Below are 20,956 nucleotides of genomic sequence, written 5' to 3' on the forward strand. Positions count from 1 at the left end.
TTCATTATGCAACGTGCAAAAATTGGCTTTCCACCTCAACGCTTTGTCAGTTCTAAATCCCCCGTGCTGGATTGCAAAATCCGCTTTCATAGCATTATATACATACAGTTGTCCATAAACTTCAGAAGATGAACGGTGTCTACACCTAGAAAGAAGCCCCATATACAAAAACCGTCATGCGAACGGACCCAGGCTTAATGTGTTCACAATGAGACAGACGTGAGGAGAAAGCACAAGAGCCTTATTTCTGAGCTGGTGATGATATTACCGTCCAGATGGGTCTTAGCCTTATTAGCGCCGCTGCTGTTTGCGCGATCATGGAGAGTACTTCACGCTTGTAGTCGCCATCTATGGGCGATCAATAGCCTGCCTCAAGTTCGCCTCCTCGCTCTTCACCTCCTCCAGGCACATCAACGTCAGTAAAAGGTAAGACGCCAGGGGGACTGGCCAGACCTTTCCCGGCAGCTGAGTATTAATTTTAGGGAGTTAGGTTAAACCACCGGGGTTATCAAAGGTCCTCGACAGTCTGCAGGTTCCTCAGGAACTGTTCAAAATGTTTATAGGTCAACGAAGATTGTTCACAAAAATCAATAAATCCGTTGAGATTTAAATGTTACGAAAACACTGAAAGGTTAGGACATGGTTCACAGGTTACCATCGATGTCTTTCGCGAACTTCAATATCAATGTTAGCTGTTTACAACTGGGTGTGTCTGCGTATATGTAAATATGTGAGTGACAGAAGCATTTCCAGAATAAAGCGAGGAGAAAATATGAAATGAAAACGGAACACTTTAAAGCTGCACTTAGAAGAAAATTCTAAGAAGGAAAGCACAAGATTCAAAAGCACGGGAAGACCAGAATTTTGTAGGATAAAAGCTTATCTCTGCTGGCAGTGGGGCATCTGACAAGGCCATTCATTGTAAAGGCCAAGAGAAGAAAATGTAGCGACCCGAGAAACGAATCTTTCACATAGTCTCCAGAAAGGAGTTCGGTGGGGCTGGAGAAATACTGGTTGATCAGAGATATCTAAAATATGTAATGATGGATGTTACGCAACATCCTATCGCAGTAAACTGCAACTACTTAATAAGAAAGTGACGAATGAGCTTCTTACGGTCTTACAAAACATGGCGCATACCAAAGCAGAAGATGCTTAGACCTGCTTGACAACATCGTCCTGGTCGACACAAGCTGTCATCTAGCCTCCTTTCAAGCCTTCTACGTGGAGACTGCAGGTTCATGGCTACCCTCATCTCCTCCCTTCATAATGTGTGAAACACTGATCCCATTGGGAACATCTGCATATTAACGGCTTTTACAGTGTTGGGTCCGACCTCACTACCGGCTGTCAGGCAGAACGGTTGTTGCTCTCTCTCTCTCTGTTTTTTTTCTCTCTCTTTCTCGCTTGTTCAACCTCAGGCATTTCACCCAGCCTCTCCAACTTCATTGTGCCGAGTGCAGGTGGGTTCCGCATGTTCGAAGACAGTGGAAAGAATTAACGAGTAGTCTCTATAGTTTCTAGCACGAGCGAAAGAAACTAGCTAGAGGCTCTGCGTTGTTTTCGACAAATTTTAGTAAACTTTTAGCGCACGCTGATTTCTTAAAAGTTGAAACTTGAGGATCCCCTTGTCATCTGCTGAAACGCGAACTTACATCTCTAAGGGACGCCAAACTCGAATCATGTGATCCAGCATGCTCCTACTGATGGCGCGAAGGACTGACCACGTCCATTTTATGTGCGCATGCGCTAAAGTTGGTCTGCCCAAATCTTAGCTGTAACACACATTTTCTTTCAACTCGTTGAACTGTTTATAGTAAACAAAGATGAGTATTCAACTCCAACACTTAAAGAGGAACGACACAAATGTCAGGAGCGTATATGGTTAAGTTTACTTTGTGAAGGTCTCAGCCAATGGGACAGCTGGGAGTCTCCGGATACAAACGTGACGTCAAAATTTGACTTCTTTCTATGAATGGTTTGTAGACACGTGACTCAAAAACGGAAGGGAGTATTAACCTAGAATTTGGAAAATACTGTTGTGCACTGAACTTTGCCCAGATATTAAAAACAAACTGCATCCCACTAGACCGTTAAGAGAAAATGAAAGGGTAGACAGCTATCCACCCGTAACAATCTTTGCATCAGAGTTTCAAGACACTTTGCAATTGTTTGCATGGAGAACCTATTCTAGTAATTCGAAGTGCTTGCCAAAGTCAATAAATGGTACATTACGCAAGAAAACAATTTTTCTGATAGTTTATTTGATTTTAACGTTTTCTGCTTTGAATGCGCACGTTTGTAACTGGTCATTTCCACAAATCCTAGTCCCGCGTGCCTTTTGCAATGTTAAGCCCACGCATGTTTCTCCCAGTTAGTTGTATCGTCCTTTCCAGTAGTCCGCCTTCGAGAGAAAATTTAAAGAAACTTTAAACACTATAATCAAAAGGCTTCAAACATACCATGTTATTAGCTGGAAAGGCCCACATTATGCAATTTTTGTCGCGTCTGTATTACAGTGGTTAGAGGGAGAAAACATAGGAAAGGAAACACGATATGAATAATGAACTTGGAAGAAGAAGAGAGGAAACAAAGAAGAATACAAAAAAGGATTTAAAACATAAATCAGCTAGTTTCCATGCATTAACTGATCTGAAACCTCATGCACGTTATCATGGAATGATGTGGGAGGAAACAGATTTTAATTACTGAAGTATTTTTCTGCTACCTTATCACACTTCTTTCTCTGATACAAGCCTGACGACAAGAACAGGATTTGATATGAACGAACTGTGCAGGGACGTCTTTATCATGGCAAGGCAGTCCTGTAAACAAATGCCGCAAGCAGAGAGAGAGAGAGAGACAGCCGTAATGAAGAGAGAAATATGGAAGGAAAGGAACAAAATTTCAATCATAAGATACTGGTGTTAACTAAAGCGACAGCAACGAAATACACCAGGTAACGTGGAGGTGAAGTTATTCAAGAGCATCACTAATATATGTTGTTACAGAACATCCTTCACAATCCAAACTTCGCGAAACAGTTAAGCCATCCGTAAACATGCATTTGTATCGTATCTATATTTTACTAGCATTAGTATATTGCGGGAAAATGAAAAAAAAAAAAGCTTTTTCCACAGATTACCGAAGGCGACAAAAGCAGTTGACGGAAATCTTTGGTGGTAAACATTCAGTCACCGAGTTTTCTGCGCCGACCGATCCCCTTGAAATGGTTTTCTCTCTTATCACGCAGTTCTAAACTTTCAATTATCGCGACATCCAAGTCTGCTTTATAAATAATTTGTAAAATGAGCGTGTTTTATCTCTACACAAAGAGAGTCCTATTGATTCTCTCTCCCTCATTGTCCTCGTAATCTTTGTAAATGCTGCCTTCATTGTTGTTCTAAAGCGCCTGAAATAAAGCATTCGTTTCAAACTTTCACAAAGGCTACTGCTAATAATTTATATCACTTTAGAAAATGAAGAGAGGTGTTTGATGACGCTAATAAAATACGCACGTTCGCTTTTATTAAAAAAAAATTAGCTGCTTTAACTTTAAGTCAGCAATGCATCACTATTGCCACTTCTGACACTCAAGAAATACAATTATGCAATGCCACTGTCACGGCAACACATAAGAAAGACTGACATATGTTCTCGTCTGCTATTTTGGGGAAACGTTTTCGAGAAATTATTCATGTCTCCATATGTGAATCTCTCTGGAGGATGAAAGGGGATCTGTGAATTCTGCTGGGCAGGTTTTTGTTCTGTCTTTGTCCCTCCGTCCTGCGTGTGCAGCCTTCTGGTGTCCTTCTGTGTATACAGGGGCAGTCCTGCCCAGTCTGTCTTGGGCTTCACATTGGGAGTGCATGCACTCTTTGGAATCGTCCTCTCCTCTCCAGACTTGCTTGTTGTTCACGATGATCAGTGGGTCGTCTCCTGCACGAAAATTCCGAATGTTATCTTTGTCTGTACACTTTCCAGACTGCTTGTCAAATGTGGATGTGTTGTCAGCATCACAGCAAAGATTGCAGATAAATGTCTGATACCTTCTGCTCTTGTCGCCTGGTTCTGAATCCTGGGTCCCTGCCGCGAAGAAAATCCCTCTATGATGATTGCGTTAGTGCCGAAGGCTGTCGTGCAAATCTCAAAGGAATCTACCTTTTAGGGCGGGCAAAGCTATCATATTTAATGGTGCTTGATTGAACTGTTATTTTAACATGATTGTAATCTGATTTGGGTGTAATTCTAATTTGATTTGGGACTGGTTACAACCAAATGCGCTTATGAGATTACAGAATATTACGCTGACAGTAGATGTGCTGCCACTAACTTGCGTCTTGAAGTCGGCAGAAGATGAGGAAAGTGATAAAGGATGTTTGTCTGCCATGCAACAGGACGAACACTCCACTGACAGAGCCATTTATGTTGGCATAAAACCTCTTGTTCGTAGGATTCGTGCCGTGGAAAAACTCCCAACAATCGGCTTAGGCACGAGATCGGACTCCTCTTGTAGGAACTGCTCCTCATGGTCAGTGCTGCAAGATGTAATCTTTGTTGTTATGTACAGATTTTTTCAGGAGTTTCAGCATCAGAATTTTCTTTTTCCCAAATTTTATTCTTCTTCTGTGCATAGCTTTCAGTAATATGGCTAGTGATATGTTAGCATAAGATAAGGACGGGTGTCTCTTACCAATCATTGTAAAACTCATCGATTGCAATAACTTTAGAAAGCGTTTATGTCCGAAACTTCATGCTGTTCTCACACGCTTCCGGCAACTGCCTTCAATTCTGGAAAGTCGCATTTTTTTAAATTGTGGAACTATCGTCTACTAAAATATCTTATTGTTTGTTGATATCTTTAGGGACATTTATCAACAATAAACTTGTGACAATGTTTAAATTTATCTTTTATGGAAAAAGACTAAACCAAACAGCAGGACTATGTCAAATGGCTTCCTAACTTTTAACGGCTTTTCAATGATGACAGATTTGTAACAATATTTTGTGCAAGTATGCCAATTACAAATAAAGTGAGGAGATAGGTGTGAAGGGGGTGGGGTAAGGGTGATGTGTGTGGGTGTGCGTGGTTCGGATTGAAAATTAGGTACAAATCCACCCTTTGTCCGATCCTTGCATAGTTCGATAGGAATATTCCTTTCGTACAAGGGAAGGTCGAATAAAATAAAGTGTGGCCGATCTAAAAGTTCACATTTTTAACAAAAATAAAAACAAAAAACAAAAATTAAAAAAAAACACTGCTGAAAAAGTTGAACATTGATCCGGACAAAGCCGGGTAGCCCATCTTGTGCTTCTATCGTGCATTTATGTCCATTACTACCAATGCAGCGACCGCGGACTAAACAGTCTCAGTCAACGCTCCCTCCGTTTTGACACCAGTCCAAGCGCTCCTGTGACTCTGAAGTTCATGGCACAAATAGCAGCAACCCCTACCATCCCCCTATTCAAAATACAGGTTACATAAGCTGTTCGTTTTCTGCGAGTGCCTGCTGCTTAATATCAGTGGGTTCCAGATTCCGTACTTTTAGGCCCGGAGTGCCGCGTGTCGCCCTGCTCCAATTTACCAGCGGGGTATGAGAAGGGAGGCGGCAGTGGCAGGGCCGCAAGGGCCGATGGGGAGGATCAATCGGCTGGGTCGTGAGGTCGCGGCCGGCTCTGAAACGCGGCTGGCCATTTTGCTCTTTGGCAAAGTGCAAAGTTTCTCCACATGCACATGCCATCCCCCAACTACCCCGCGTCCCCTCCCCCATACCCCTCACCCCGGCTTCCGTGTCTGCGTCAATAAAAAGGAGAACTTGAGCTTGCCGAATAATCATCTTACGACAGCATGGGCGAGAAAGAGTCATACACCACATGATGGCCTTACTGCACGGATTGCCGACTGGGGTTTTGTGCACCGAATGCGCCTCCATGCTAAGCGTGTGCACAAAACAAACAGGACTTATATATTCTCTTTGTCTCATATGCACGCGCACACAAACATGTTTATCTATTCACGAAAGGGCAAGTGATGTGTCACGCAGCGTATCTGTAGCTGCTGGGTGTCCAATAATCCAAAATGTCACAGCGAAAATGTTTTCATTTTATTGGTTTGTATCAACCTGGAGGGCTGCAGAAAGGTGTTTATATATACACACTGGACTACAGCTAAATGTGTCTAAAACAGATGTCGGTAGGTGCACTGCTCTAAGGTTCTGCGCCTGTAGTCGGCATGTTGCCAGGGTGTCGGAGAAGTGCACAGTAATGCGGATATTTCTATGCTTTCTCCAAGGCAGCGGCTATAAAATGTCTCCGTGTGTCCCGCATGATGACGGGTCTCCTCTATCTCACTCTTTTTATGGTCGGGCAGATCCTGACAACGGGTGTAGCCAACCATGGCCGAATTTGTTATTAATAATAATAATAATAAATGCAAACATTTGTAAAGCACATACTCACATTCCTAAAGGAGTATGCTCTTAGCGCTTAAGAACAAGAAACATGGACAGCATATAATAAACAAATAACATAGGAACTATACAAGAATAAACACCCGTACTAAACGAAGAATGAAATCAAATACAGAAAACACAAAGAGGAACCAAATAACAAGAACAAAAGTTGAGAGTAACATGATATTGCAAATGGAAGGGTATGAAAAAGGACTATAGCATTATGGGAAAGGTTATTAGGAGTAATGTTTATGGAAATTAAGGCAAATGATTGTGGGTAATTCACAGGGTTTTTTTTCAATTCGTTCTTTTCTTTATCCCAAGACAACCTGTGTCAACTATAAAACAAAATATCATTAATATTTTTTAATTCACCTTGTAAACCTGTAAAAGAGAATTGACAACGGAAGACTGATTATAACAGAGAAAGAGAAACAGCCACCGGCAGCGACAGAAGGGGAGGAAGAAATGCAAAGGTCGCAAGCTAACCGATTCGACGATCGTGTCAACACAGCCACATTTTAACAGAGGCCAGCGTCTGACGACAGATGAATTGCGCAATCAATGGCGCCGGGACCTCCCCTCCAACCTTTCTCCTCACGCCATTCCAAGAAAGCAGCTACTCCGCCATTAAATGGCAGGAAAACCCGTGCAGTCCTCCCGAAGAATGACAACTAAAAGATGACTAGATGGTGAAGATGACTTTCGCATAATTTTCCGAATATCGGTTGAGTATTGGTTTCCCTTTTGGACCACCACCTTCGATGACCCTCAGAACTATACTGACGGGAGCTCTAGTTCCTGGCAGGTTCACCCATTTACTCATATCGGACAGATCGAAGAATAGAGATCGGACTAAGAGTGATCCGCTGGTCCTCCAGGTTACCAGGGGTTGGGCAATGGGCTAAGAATTCATTCCTTTCAAAAGATATAGTTACAGAAACTGAAACTAGAGACAGCCCATCAAACAGTGACAGGAAGGGGACAGAGCAGGTAACTGGATCTATGATAGCTGGGGGCCAAAACCGCAAGGACGTTCCCAACCTGACAGCCGACCTGCTCTCAACCAAAAAAAACTACTTGTTGCTGAAATGTGAGAACACTAAACCAAATAGGAAAGTTAGCACAGGCCCTCCAAGAAATGCACCTATACCGACCTTATGTTGGAATTACAGAAGCTCGTTGGACTGCCCAAGGAATTAAAGAGGACTCTTGCAAATGGGCTTGAGGGAACGACGACCAGAAGAGAAGGGGTTGCAATGATCATCCCAAAACAACACAAGAACTCCCTATTAGAATGGAAGCTAATCGGCGAATGCCTGCTGTATACCAGGCACAACTGTAGATTTATCAAGCTTTCCATCCTGACTTGCACAGATGAGGAAGATGACAAAGAAGAGTTTTTCAACAGCTTATACACAACAATGGAAAACACTCCAATACATGATGTAATAATAGTACAGAAAGATTTCAATGCTAGAATAGGCAGCAAGAACAAATGAAGAGAAAGAGAATCATGGGAAAGGAAGGTATAGGTATTGGAATTGACAATGGCAGCAGATGAAAACGACCTTGTAATTGGAGGCACATTTTTTTCAACAGGAGAAGATTCACAAAGTATCTTAGTAGTCACATGATGGCAGGACAGAGAGTCAGATAGACCACATTATAATTAATGGAAAATGGATGCACACACTTCAAGATGTCAGAGTTAAAAGAGGGGCAGACATAGGTAGTGACCATAACTTGCTCACAGGCAAATTTACTCTAAAGGTCAGAAAAGCTAAGATGGGAAAACAAAGACATCCATGCTTTGACATGGATAATCTTAAAGACTCAGCGGAAATTCATCAAAGCTTTAAAAAAAAAAAGTACAATGTCCTAACAAATGATACTCAAATGACAATTGCTGTCAAGCAATGAAGCAGCTATGGAGAACATCAGCTAAACAGCAAAAGAGAGGTGGATCTCCCTGAAACATGTAAAACAATAGAGCAAAAGAGATAAAGCACCAGTTGCTCAGCACAAAGTCTCCACACCTAAAAAAGAAGTTAGTGAAAGAATATTCACAGAAAGACAAGAAAGTGAAGACGAGCACTAGAAGAGATAAAAGAAAGTTTGTAGAAAATCTAGCAGAAAGACAAGACATGAATATGGTTTACCGAATCATAAAAGGGCTAATAGAAAGTAGAAGTGGCAGTCAAGACCTACCTTTAAAAACCCAGAATGGGAACATCATCACTAAAGAATGTAAGAAAGTAGAGAGATGGGAGGAGCACTTCGGGCAGCTGTTCAACCTACAAAGCTGTCCAGTACTAGCCAATATCTCAGAAAGTGAAGAAGACCTGGACATAAACCTGTGATCCATCACCATGACCTAAATCATCCAACAACCAAAAAAATAGCAAAGCGCTAGGGCATGATGGGATTTTCTCAGAAATGTTAAAGTTAAAAGCAGAAGAAATGTGTATGTGTGAGAGGGTAAATTTGCTGCTGATAGGCAAAAGTGAAGGTTTCCAGTGGATGCCTTATGCACTGCCTTAGGTACGAAGAGGACTAAGTAAGCAGTATGGGTTGTCCTTGCAACCAGGAACTCGATCAGTGTACACACTCTGTTCTTTCTGTTAATGGTTACCATTATCCTTTTCTCATACTTGTGCAATGATTGCCAAAAAATGCTATGTTCATGCTAATGCAAATAGAGAAAATATCCTCATGTGATATACAGACAAATATACTACTATCATCAATATTTGCTAAACTAAACTTCCCTGTTCCAGCACAATTGCACATCATGTAATAGTGAAATATCCTGCTTTGATGAAAGCCAAATCGAAAAGTTAATGAAAATGAAGAAATCAGAAACAGCCCAAATAATTTAGAAATGTTCTCATTTTATGTGCAAGAGAAAGAGAAAGGACAATGGGAGCATGCTGCATGCTTAGAGAGGCAGATGAATAGATGGAAACTGCAGTTGTTTAGATTTGGACCAACAAACTGAGCATGGAACATCTTATCAGTGAGGCCTCATGCACTGCCGATTATATTAGCATTAACAGACCACAGTGATGTTAGCATCATGACCCACACCACTTGTCCTCTGAAGTCAGGATACAAGGCAATTAAACAAAACGCACAAACCAACCACTCAGTGTTTGGCAATATGTGAGTACACAATGTGTGTGTGTACACATGCATGCGCACATAGCGTGGGAGTGGGGGACAAAGGAACAGTATTTTGAAACTAGTATTTTTAATGTTCAAAACTAATATAAGCTTTATACTGCATAATCACAGTCACTGCTAACAGGCACTGAACAAAGATCACTTTGCAGTATAGTAGACTTGTGGAACCACAATGTCAACCCAAATTTATCTTTTGCCTTCCAGATGAACGGTTAAAAAAAATTAAGTTGATTGACAATACTTGTATTCTTCCTTATTAAGTGAGAAAAATTATTTCTAAGTGAAAAGAATAAAATTTAATTAAAAATCTCAACATGCCTACCTGAAAGAGGATCATGTTGCAGGGGAAGCAATAACAGTATTAGTATAGAACTACACATTTGTCTCCCTTGTATAGAAAAAACCGCTAAAAATCTTTGCAGTGGCTTTACAATGTCAAAAATATTAATATTAAAATTCCATTCTTCTCACAATTTTAAAATCTTCCCTTTAAAAAAAAAGAGCATTCTTTCTTCCCTTTAAAAACAAATAGTATTGTTACTACTGCTATGGCTTTGTCAAGAGACAAATGGTAAATGAGGGCTAAGTCAACAGGCAATACTGTCTGCAACACTGCTTTAGAAGGAAATATATAGCACTAATGAAGCACACTTATTACATACTACTACATAGAAACAAAACAAAAACGCCTTGCCCATTTCACGCACACACACATATATATATATGTCATGAAAACATGTTTGAGTGCATGTAAGCATTCATAGGTATATGTGTGTGAGAGAGAGAGACAAAGAGAGTGTGCACATGGGAATGAAAGACATAAAAATGAGCATAATTTTCCTTTGATCTGGAGCACACAAAGTATAAACAATTAAATAATTAACCTTGTTATTTTCTAGAAAAAAGACATTTATTAATTTGTTGATAAAAGTATCTTAATAATGCTTTCAAGTAAAATGGTTCACTATTTAGTTTAGCAGTTTTCATCCCATAAAACCATATGATTAAACTAAAATTTTGAATGGTTTAGGTGATGATAACTATATTTTATGTGATATTATTTTATTAGAACTTAGTTTTACAAAATGTATTTACAATTTTAAAATACATAATTTTTCTATAAGGACCATTTTGAAATATTTCGCAATGATTGCTAGGCTTTTGGTTGATTAAAAAAGTAATCACTAATTTAATTATTCCAATTTGGGGAAATAATTAAATTACTTAACGGTTTGTGTTGACAAGTGTCTTTCATGGCTGCATTTAAATCAGTTATAAACATTAAAAGAGTAATGGTTATGCAAAGATAAAATTTTTCATCATAAGAGTTGTTTGCTTATTTGTAGCTGCATCGACCATATGAAGCTACGTTTTTCCTGACAAACAGCCAGCTATCAGAACAGCTGAGATGACACCCCTAGATATGACAATCACATTGTTGTTGGCAATAACTGAAGTAGTTAAAAAAAAATTAAGAGATAAAAATGACAGTGGGTTACTGAAGAATGCAGAATATATTTAACATGCATTTTTTACGCTTACCTCTCCAAGATTTCTCTTAAAACGTTGACACACACACTGACGTTTTCATTCAGTTGTCATGTTGCCAGCGAACAGCTGAGACTCTAACGCCATTTTGTTTACATTATTACCAAGTGCTTTCCCTTGGTGACAGATTGCATTAGTCTCCCATTAATCTCCACACACACACACACGCACACACTCATGCACACACACCCACACACGCTTATAAAATAAGGACAGTCTGCAATCTTTATAAATATGTTTACTCACCATCACACGTTTACGTACATTATACCTATATAAGTAAGCTCGAATTTTAGTCTTCTTTTCTTCAAACATTCGATCTTAACTTTTATCACCTTCATATCACATGTTAAAATTACTAGTCAGTAACTGCTTTGTTGTCTAAAGATTGCTACATAAGAAATTTATTTACGGACAGGCAGTGGCCACTTGTCCTCGATGTCAGTGACGGCCATGCTGGCGATTAGAGACACAAGGACATATATAGCCTGTGTGCTGTGCATTTAATAGAGTTGTAGGCAGTTTACCGTACATTTTGCACATATTTGGCCAATTATGTAGAAATTGTATTAATTAAAGAAATTAAACAAATAAGATAAATGAACCACTGCCATAAAACTCAGTTTTTAGATCAGTGCATCGACAAGTGTAGCAAGGGAGACTAGTAGGAGCTTTGTACAAGATATGAATTACTTCCCATTAACTTCTCATAGGCTTTCTTCTGTTACGCTATGGATAGGAAGGCGCATGAAGCTAGTCATTGAAAAGTTTAACAAAATGAAAATGAAGAATATTATTATCTTTGCATCAGAAGTGAACATTTTCTCGATAAGCAGCCATTTTATTCTTTGTTCACTCCAGTTTCTCCTCAGATATTACATATTTCAAAAAGAACAAGACTTCGACGAGTATTTTTTTTTTATAAATATAAATAAATAAAGTTGGAGGGTTGATTGAGCTTGAGTGAAAGATGACAGACGACCACAGGAGACGCTGAACTGCGCCTGTGGCATACATATTTCTCATCCATTGCTGACGTCAGCCTCTAACCGTCAATCTAATCTTTGCTGATTCACTCTAGAGAAAGAAAACATCTTTCCCCAGACGCCTTCTCTAACAGAAAATCAATGGCAAAATGTTCTGAAAGACACCTAGGGCTGGCCTCCAGACAACACTACAACCTTTACTGTATAATTCTAAATCACGCAGTATTGTTTTTTTTTATCTCGGTCAATTTTTTTTCGAAAAAGCGTATAAACAAGCCACAGTTGATATGCAGCCTCCTAAAAATTTCTCCAGTTACAGCCCCAGCAAAGAATATTTTTGGCTAGGCAGGTCTTTCTGTAAAAGAGTTTTCCTTAAGGACACAACGTATCTTGTATAGTTCGCACGACGCCCCTTCTAAGCGTGTTTTTCTGTCAGGAAAGGGACGCAAAGAACTACCGGGAATAGGAAAGAACGACTCTCTTAGAAGAAAACACCTATGATAAAACGCAGTCAGGTTGAGGTTAAAGCTGCAGACGATGCGCAACGTCTAAACGCATGATTTAAATGACTATCACTGTCCTATGGACAGTTTGTCCACAACTCTCTGCGGCATCCAGGACTGTGGTGTGGTCTATGAACCCTTTATTTGTTGCTCGTTCAGCCAGGACTGTAGACAGAAAAGGGTCTTTAGACAGGAGCGACGCAGACTGGCACGGTTCTGTCTTCAAGAGTCCCAGCATCCTCAAAAGTCTATGTTTGAGTCAGATGCACCTTCAGTAACGTTTACGTCTGCATGCTGGTTATCACGTTCGCACACATATTGCACGTGCAGGTAAGAATGAGTGTGCCTCAGTCTTAGAGGTTTGGTTCATGTCTTCTGATAGAGGAGTGATGAGTAGTTGTCTAGACTCTTCTCACATGAGACTCAAAAAAAAAAAAAAAATGAGAAAAACAGCCATGAAGGTGTAACAAAGCACAAAGTAACCACCTACGTGAACAGCTAGAAAGAACTAGCCGGATGCATTTTTCCACTGGTATTGGTGCATGCAAAAAGATGTAAAAGAAAGCAAACAGAAATGTGCATGGACGCACTGGACCACGGCCAAGACCAAAAGAAAAGCGGAGGAAAGAAAACTTCTGTAGATGCAGCACCATCCTTTACCTGAAAGCAGCGTACGCGAGCTGTCCACAAGTAAATGATTAAATGTTTCCTGCAAGCGACCCCGGCGACATGGTTCAAAGACTGACTAGAGATGTCTTCAACAACAGATCGAGCGCCACGGAAACGGTCCAAACACGCTTCTGCTCAAACACTCGCTCTGGTCTGCTGATACCGCTCCGGGGAAAGTTATTTATTTTTAACGCTGCTTGATGCTTCTTTCAGCATGTGTTGTCTGTCTCTACTTTTGACCGCTAAAGAAGGTCACTCTTACAGACATCTGGTTTTTATTTTAGTAGAACGAGTCTTGATCAATATGTCTGACACTTTCTAGGACCATCTCTAAGATGAAAACCATAAATATTATATTTCAAATAAAATAAACACATGCAGTCTGTTTTACACCGCTGCAATCCCAAGTTTTTTTTCTCTTGCCCTTACCAAAGAACTTGAGCAAGGAAAAAAGGTCTTCAGTTTCAAAAATGACTTTTTTGTTTTAGTGTGGCTGTCCCAGATAGCATGCAAACGTTTTAAAAACGTTTTAAAAACGTTTTAAAATGTTTACATAAAACATTTTAAAAAGGTTTGCAGAAAACGTTTTAAAAATGTTTATCATGCACATCAAAGTAATGTTTTAAAAACGTTTTCTGCAAACATTTGTAAAACATTTTAAAAATATTTTTAAAACGTTTTATAAACATTTTTCTGTAAAACATTTTAAAAACATTTAATAAATATTCGTATGTAAACATTTTTAAAACGTTTTTAAAATGTTTTTTAAACCTAATTTAAATGTTTCGCATGACACGTTTTTAAAACGTTTTTAAAATGTTTTTTAAACTAATTTAAATGTTCCACATTTCACACATACTTTCTGCAGTTTCACTTCAAACATGGCAAAAAGGATGTACAGAGAAGATTTTCATTTGTTTTAATTAAAACATATTTTGTGTCGTTGGGAATAAACCCAGGAGACATTTACATTATACAATAGCAAGTACAAAATGGTGACCATTTGTGATAAAAATGAATAAATGATACTCAAAAAAGAGAAAAAAGAATATGAATTAATTAAACACCGACAAATCAATGCATAGGATTTTTCTTAAATTAATACTTTCAAATATTTCAATTTCAAATACTTAAAGGTGAGGTGGTGCGCACTGTGCTCCGTGCAGAGTGCCAAGGAATAATTAAACTAAAACTAAACTTATAGACCTTTAGATTTACAAAAAAAAACAGTGAATTGTAAATACAATTGGATGATGTACAAAATACACCAAAAATACAGTTACCCTGTTGTAGATAACAACATGCACATTATCATCTCTACCCTTCTACAAGGACATATCATTCCAATTAATTAATAATATGAGAATTTCCATACCGTAAAATAAGGCTGAACAATTAAAAGTTCATGTATGTCTGGTAAAGCGCTTTACGAAAAATGCAATTAGAACACTATCAGATCCACATGCCTTCATTTTAACATACTAAAACCTTCTTATATGTAATTATTAGATATCTCAAATATGAGACATTGTTGCTAAATATCACAAGCGTCCCAATAGGGTCAAGAGTGGCTTGGTGATAAGCCTGATGTTCCTTATGCAGCAAAGTTAGGCATACATGCCAGTGTAGAGGTAAAAAGGAGGCAAAAGCACAGAAGTGTTATATGTGGAGACAGCTCTTGAGCGTGAGGGAGAGCCAGTGACAAAGGACTGTCAGGACTGCCTGCTGTTGCCGTTGGGAAGCGAATGGCTATGTGACCAGTACTGCATTCGGCGGCTGTAGGTGGCATTGCAGTCATCGTAGACATTACGTGTATATCTCTAGACTTCTCTGTCACTGAGAGAGGAGTCGTCGCTCTCTGATGCGGATGGCAGCTCGGCGGGAAGACGACGGGACAGGTGGAACAGCACTGTCTGCTGAAGCATTGGTCTCCACTCTGTGATGGCTCCTGCACTAACTTTATCGGAAGCCTCCATACACCCACGGTTCTTCCGTACAGCTTCTGCAGATAGCAAGAATGGATTTGTAGATTAAAGAAGCGCTACAGGTTTATAGATTAAAGATGGACTAAAGAAGTCTCACACTATACATATTGTTTCAGTTTTATGGTGCTTATGCTTGTTCCCATGTCTTTCCGTTTTTACGCTAGTTTCACCCATAGAAGCACAATTAATACTGACAAGAGCTACAAATAATTTTCAACTGTAGAGCTAGCAATGAAAATGTCAATTCATGTTATACAAAAATAAGCACTTAGATCTGCACTTCTCTTTTTTGTCAAAGTATGTGTAGACAATATATCATATATCTATACCTTTAATAATAATATACACTAACATTTATACATCATCACTTACTGTAGATCATGGCCTGCACCTTCAGTCCCTTGAAAGACACATCTCTCCCTTTTGTCCTTTCCAGTTATAGTTCCGAGCAACCTTGTCGGTCAGGAGTCGCCGCATGATTCTTTCGCACAATCCTTTGCATTCGTTCTACCCACACAGGAGAGGCTTTTGACTTGCAAATCATTAGAAGACAAGAAACATATCTGTCAAAAGTAGGCCACATCATAAACAAGAAAGGGTGTAGTGAAAATATACATGGCTTTAATTATTTACAATTCAAGGGCCATACAAAATTATAAACTGAAAACTTTCACAAAAAGCTGACATTTAATGTTTCCTTCCCCAATAACCATAAAGTTTATGAGGCTGAAACCCTTTGAAACTGGATTTAAAATTTGACTTATTGTGTTCCACACTATATATGTATGATAGATTGACAAGAACTGATCATTCTCAAATGAATTCCCTATAAAACATAAGTTTTTCAAAAATGTCAAGCTATGCTTTAAAATTCCCCTAAATTATTACAGATTATCATTTCAATCATGGCTTTAACAATGACATCTGCTTTACGTACGAGTAATTCATGAAAGGAATCATCATCAAGGCGTCCATCCAGTTCCAACAGCTCTTGCTGTGTTCTAATCGGAAGGATCAAATCTTCTGGCAACATTCAGGCATCCTTTGCTGGAGCAGGCTAGTCTTTGCTTATCAGTGAATGAATCACCATATCTTTTACTTCCTGTAGCATCAATTTCAATTCTCTGTCTTGTTTCAGAATGAGCCAGGCAAATGCTGGAACACTATGAACATAGCACTGTGAGCAAAAGTGGACAATTAACTTTTATAGGTGAATGAAGCCAATCAACGGTGATTTGGGAGGACGTAAGAAACTTGTATAACCAACACTATGTTCAACTTGAGATTGTGAAGGGAATTCACAACAAAATTAAATAGGCAAAACAAAAAGCAAGAAAAGTAACCCATAATATAAAATTGTCTGAATTACCTCCATTAGACACTCTGGGTACCGCCTTTTACTGCTGCAGTTGTGAGGTCTGTCCCCTCTTGTACTCCTTGCTGAGAGTCACTACGTTGGTCACTGGGGTGCTCACGTCGTGGGGGCAATATTCTGGTGGTTAGTGCATTCACCTGTGGGCATAAACGCTTGTTTTCCACTTGTGGTTGCAATGAGTCTGGCAATGGTCCTGCTGGCACTGCTGGATGCACTGATTTCCATCTAAAGTCGTCTTCTTCCTCCTTGTCTGGGCTCTCTAGCCCTAACCTAATTAACAAGCATACCTAATAATAAGTGTGCAGTGAAATGAGAATTATGAAATTTAAGAATTTCTGGAGCAAAAGATTTAAGAAATAAAATAATAAATAATTCCTAGGCTATACCTATCATAATATCAATATTACCCTCATGAAAAATTGAAATGAACTGCAATACTGAAATCTGTACTGATCTTGTAAGTTGTTCTCCAAACCTAGGGATTCCCTAATCCCTGTCATTCTATAACTCAAACAAGACACAATGTGACTACTTGTTTCTCTTCCTCTTCCGATCTTTTCAACCTTTAATGCTGTCATCATCTGTTGTATCCAAGTTTGATGTATACTGGCTGTTATCCACTTTTCGTCTGGCAACCAAATACTCATCTGAAAGGGTTATTATTTTGTGAAGTTATAATAAACATCGAGAATAATGGCATGCAATGCTTTACCACACAATATGAATTTCACATGACAAAATCAGTTAACTGTCTGTTCGCTGAGATGTTAATGGTCATGTGGCTGTATGTTCCAGTCTGTAACCACAATAAACCCTAAGCAAGGTCTGCGTGGACTAAAGACACTAACACTACCTTAAAACCTTTTACAAAATAAATATGAACAATACTTTTAAACTTTATCAAGAGACTGACCACAAAAATATTAACCAGGCTGATGAAGTCATCAAACATCTAATCTCTATAATATACATATATATGACAATGAGTAAAAAAGTATAAAAGGACCCTTTGAACCCAAAATGCAAACAGCTTGAAGAGTCCAGGTATGTCTATCTGGCAGAGCTCCCTCCTGAAGGTGTTTTGTCAGCTCACTTGGTTGCCAGTATGCTAACCGTTTCGCGAGCTGAAAAATAAACAATCCTCTATGAACTCTTACCAGGGAGGCTAACTGTGTGTCTTTATGGGAGTGTTGGATGTTTGACTTCATCTGTCATATTTCCGTCAGAGATTATGACTGCATATATTTTTATACACTGTTATACTCAAGGAACTATGGTAAATACAGGGAGGATAGCATGAATCTTGTTCAGCTGAGATATGATTGTATTGACTGCAGTTTGCTTCTGTGGCATGCAATGTTATAATGTCACGTTATTTAATGTTAGTAAAAACTCTATCATCCTTAACGTAAATTTTAAGAACATGTAACACAAATTTACACCATAATGAGAAATGATTACACAATACCAGTGGTACCATTTCAGCCATAGATAACGGTTTAGCAATGAATTCAAGCAAGCAGTTATTACAGGATGCTTTTGTCGCAACAAGGCAAGAAGTATTGAAAGTGAACTGTTGGAAATGTTAAATGTTGCGACTCAATATGCCAACTGTGTGGCCAAATCTGTATCTGTTTCACTGTCGCTGTCTGAAGATATCGCTGAATCAAACTGATCATCAATATAATCTTCAAATTCACTAAAATTAGATTTCACAACATCATCATCATTATTTTCATTCAAATTGTATTTAGTCGGTAAATATTGCTGGCGCGATGTTATCGCTGAGAGTTCTGGTGTCTGCTGGTTCGAACTGCTATTAATTTGACTCTGTAGATCTAAAACTGTGAGCACCTTCTCTACGACAGTGTATCGTGAATGTTTGTATCAGTGTGTATTGAATACATCTGACTTTCTTCTTTCAGTTCTGCCAACTCTGCTTCTACAAGTTTTATTAACTTTTCTCCGCTTCGTCCAGTAGGACGACATGATGTGAACTATCAGATGCCTTAACGTATTAGATTATGTACGAGCGCTCAATTCAGAAAGTAAACTTTGACACATCACACCCAATAAGCAGACATTAAATGTGTGTTGTACTAGAACACGGTATATAGCGTTTTATAATAAAGAACCTGCAGTACGTGTGTGGTAAACAAAGAGAAAAGGTTACAACCTTGGCTTTCAAACATACAGTACATCAGCAGAGAAAATGTCGCGCCGCGTGGAATCATGGGAGTACGTGCATCCACAAGAAGAATAGCAAATATTTAGTTACGTAGCATTGATGTTTTAAAAACTGCAATGACTTTAAACTATCAAACCTAGTCATAAGACAAATATAACAAAGTCTTTAAAAAAGCTTTTTGGTGAGGATTTTCAGTATCTACACCGTGGACTGGCTCTAAAATTCCGTAGGAGAAGCGAAAGCCGGCGAATCAAATAGTGACGTCTTTTAAAAAATTACGTCATGACGCGCAGCCATAAAGGTTAACATTGTAAACGTTTATAAAACATTTATTTAACATTTTTGTTTTAAATGTTTTATTTTCAAACATTTTAAAAATGTTTTTAAAATGTTTTGCTTAAAAATGTTTTTTTGGTAAATGTTTTTAAAATGTTTTTAAAACGTTTTATCTAAAACGTAAACCTTATTACAACCATGTAAACGTTTTTAAAACGTTTTTAAAATGTTTTCATGCTATCTGGGGTGTGTGTATAGAATTCTCTAGAAACCGTCGCTTGATAGTGTTATACGCTCTACCGATGTATGAACTGCTATCACTTTTCCGCCAGTGTATTTATGAACATTTGTCACTTTTCTCTAATTTTATCATTTCCCCCAAAACTTTATGAATAAACAAAAATGGTGTAACACTTATGAAACTATTACTACAATGATTTAAAAATTAAGTAAAAGCAGACGGTATCAAGCAGCCTTTACTTCTTAAGATTGTATTCTCGAATGACCGCACATTTCATGTAACAAAAAATAAATAAATAAAAGGCTACAGCATACATTCTTCGTGGTATGCAACTGGCGGGTATTTTCTTTCTTTTTTAAAAGCTAAAGGAACTCTTTTCCAAGATTATCTTGTCTCCTTGGCGGTTTCCCGAGCTTTCTTGCGAAGTCACGGAAAGTGCATTTTCTAATTACGAATATGTGTTGGATGATCAGTGCTTGCAGCCGACAAGGTAATGCTAGAGAAACTTTACTTAGTAAATGCCACTTACACGAAGTGACACGTGGGCGTTAACATAGGAGACACTCACCACGGTAATGACATTGCTTATTAATGAGACCTTCCACCGTCAATCTCGCCAGTTCAGCCCTAAATGAAGCGGAAAAGCAATCGCGTGGAACAGTGATGGCTTATTCATCAGCCTCTAAACAGTAAAAAAAAAAGATATTAATTTGCAAGTCTAATCCCGTGAAGAGATTGCGTAAACCCGCGAGCGCTGCGTCCCGGTACTGACGGACCGCCAGCAAAATTGGCCCAAACGCTGGGAATTGCCTCCCCATTGATTTTTAGTTAAGCTGAAAGGAGGCTCACCGACGGCAACAAAGAGCGTTTACAGGGGATAGCTGAACAGACAGATGAATGACTACAGCTCCTACAAAATACTCCTCTCTCTAGGGGAGAGTCATTAACGTCGAAATTGTTTTAAAAGGGGACGTAAAAGTTTGCAGAACGAGAATTTATTGCACGCTGCCACCCACTTCCACTCTCCGGCACACCGGCTCTCCTACATTTGTCTAGGCCGCAGAAGGAACACCGCCTCCATGCTGCCTGTTCTTTCGCACCTTCTTCATAAAGGGCTTCTCTTCCTGTCTTCTTTAGCCACGCTTGTAGAAGGGGTGGGGTGAGGAGGAGATCGATAAGCGCCTACTAAACTGATGAAAGTAATATCCGGCAAGAAAATGTGACAGATTTTGATGCAACATGTTTTATGTGAGTCAGATAACGTAGTGAGATAGATATTGTAAAATGCTGCAAGATTAGTTATTTAATTTTTTTATAATCATACTTTTTTAAATGGAGAGGTGCTGATATTATTGACTTTACCGTGGCGGGAAGGTTTCATTCCGAATCTTGCGTGTTTGCTGGGTACTTGCAAACTTTTATTGGAAGCAAAATGTAGTGATACTTAAACAGCAATCTCACCAACTCACACCAGCAAACATAGTTCGGTAATAAAGACAGAATAAAACTGTCACAAGGATCTTAACTAGAGTCAATATTGGATTCTT

The 20,956-nt window shown here is 39.0% G+C and overlaps 1 protein-coding gene across 4 annotated transcripts in view; it reads right to left on the minus strand.

Moving 5' to 3' along the window:
* LOC112563756 (complexin-like) overlaps positions 1-11,284 on the minus strand; it is a 93,712-nt gene extending 82,428 nt beyond the window's left edge. For 3 of the 4 annotated variants that reach the window (XM_025238051.1, XM_025238050.1, XM_025238054.1), the window contains exon 1: positions 11,181-11,284. The gene's annotated coding sequence lies outside the window, so the exon portion shown is untranslated. Of the gene's footprint in view, positions 1-2,728; positions 2,747-11,180 lie in introns of those variants that run through there. The other variant, XM_025238057.1, reaches the window with a different exon arrangement.
* Positions 11,285-20,956: the final 9,672 nt, after the last annotated feature.

The sequence above is a fragment of the Pomacea canaliculata genome, linkage group LG5 (genome assembly GCF_003073045.1).
Source record: "Pomacea canaliculata isolate SZHN2017 linkage group LG5, ASM307304v1, whole genome shotgun sequence".
Lineage (NCBI taxonomy): Eukaryota > Metazoa > Mollusca > Gastropoda > Architaenioglossa > Ampullariidae > Pomacea > Pomacea canaliculata.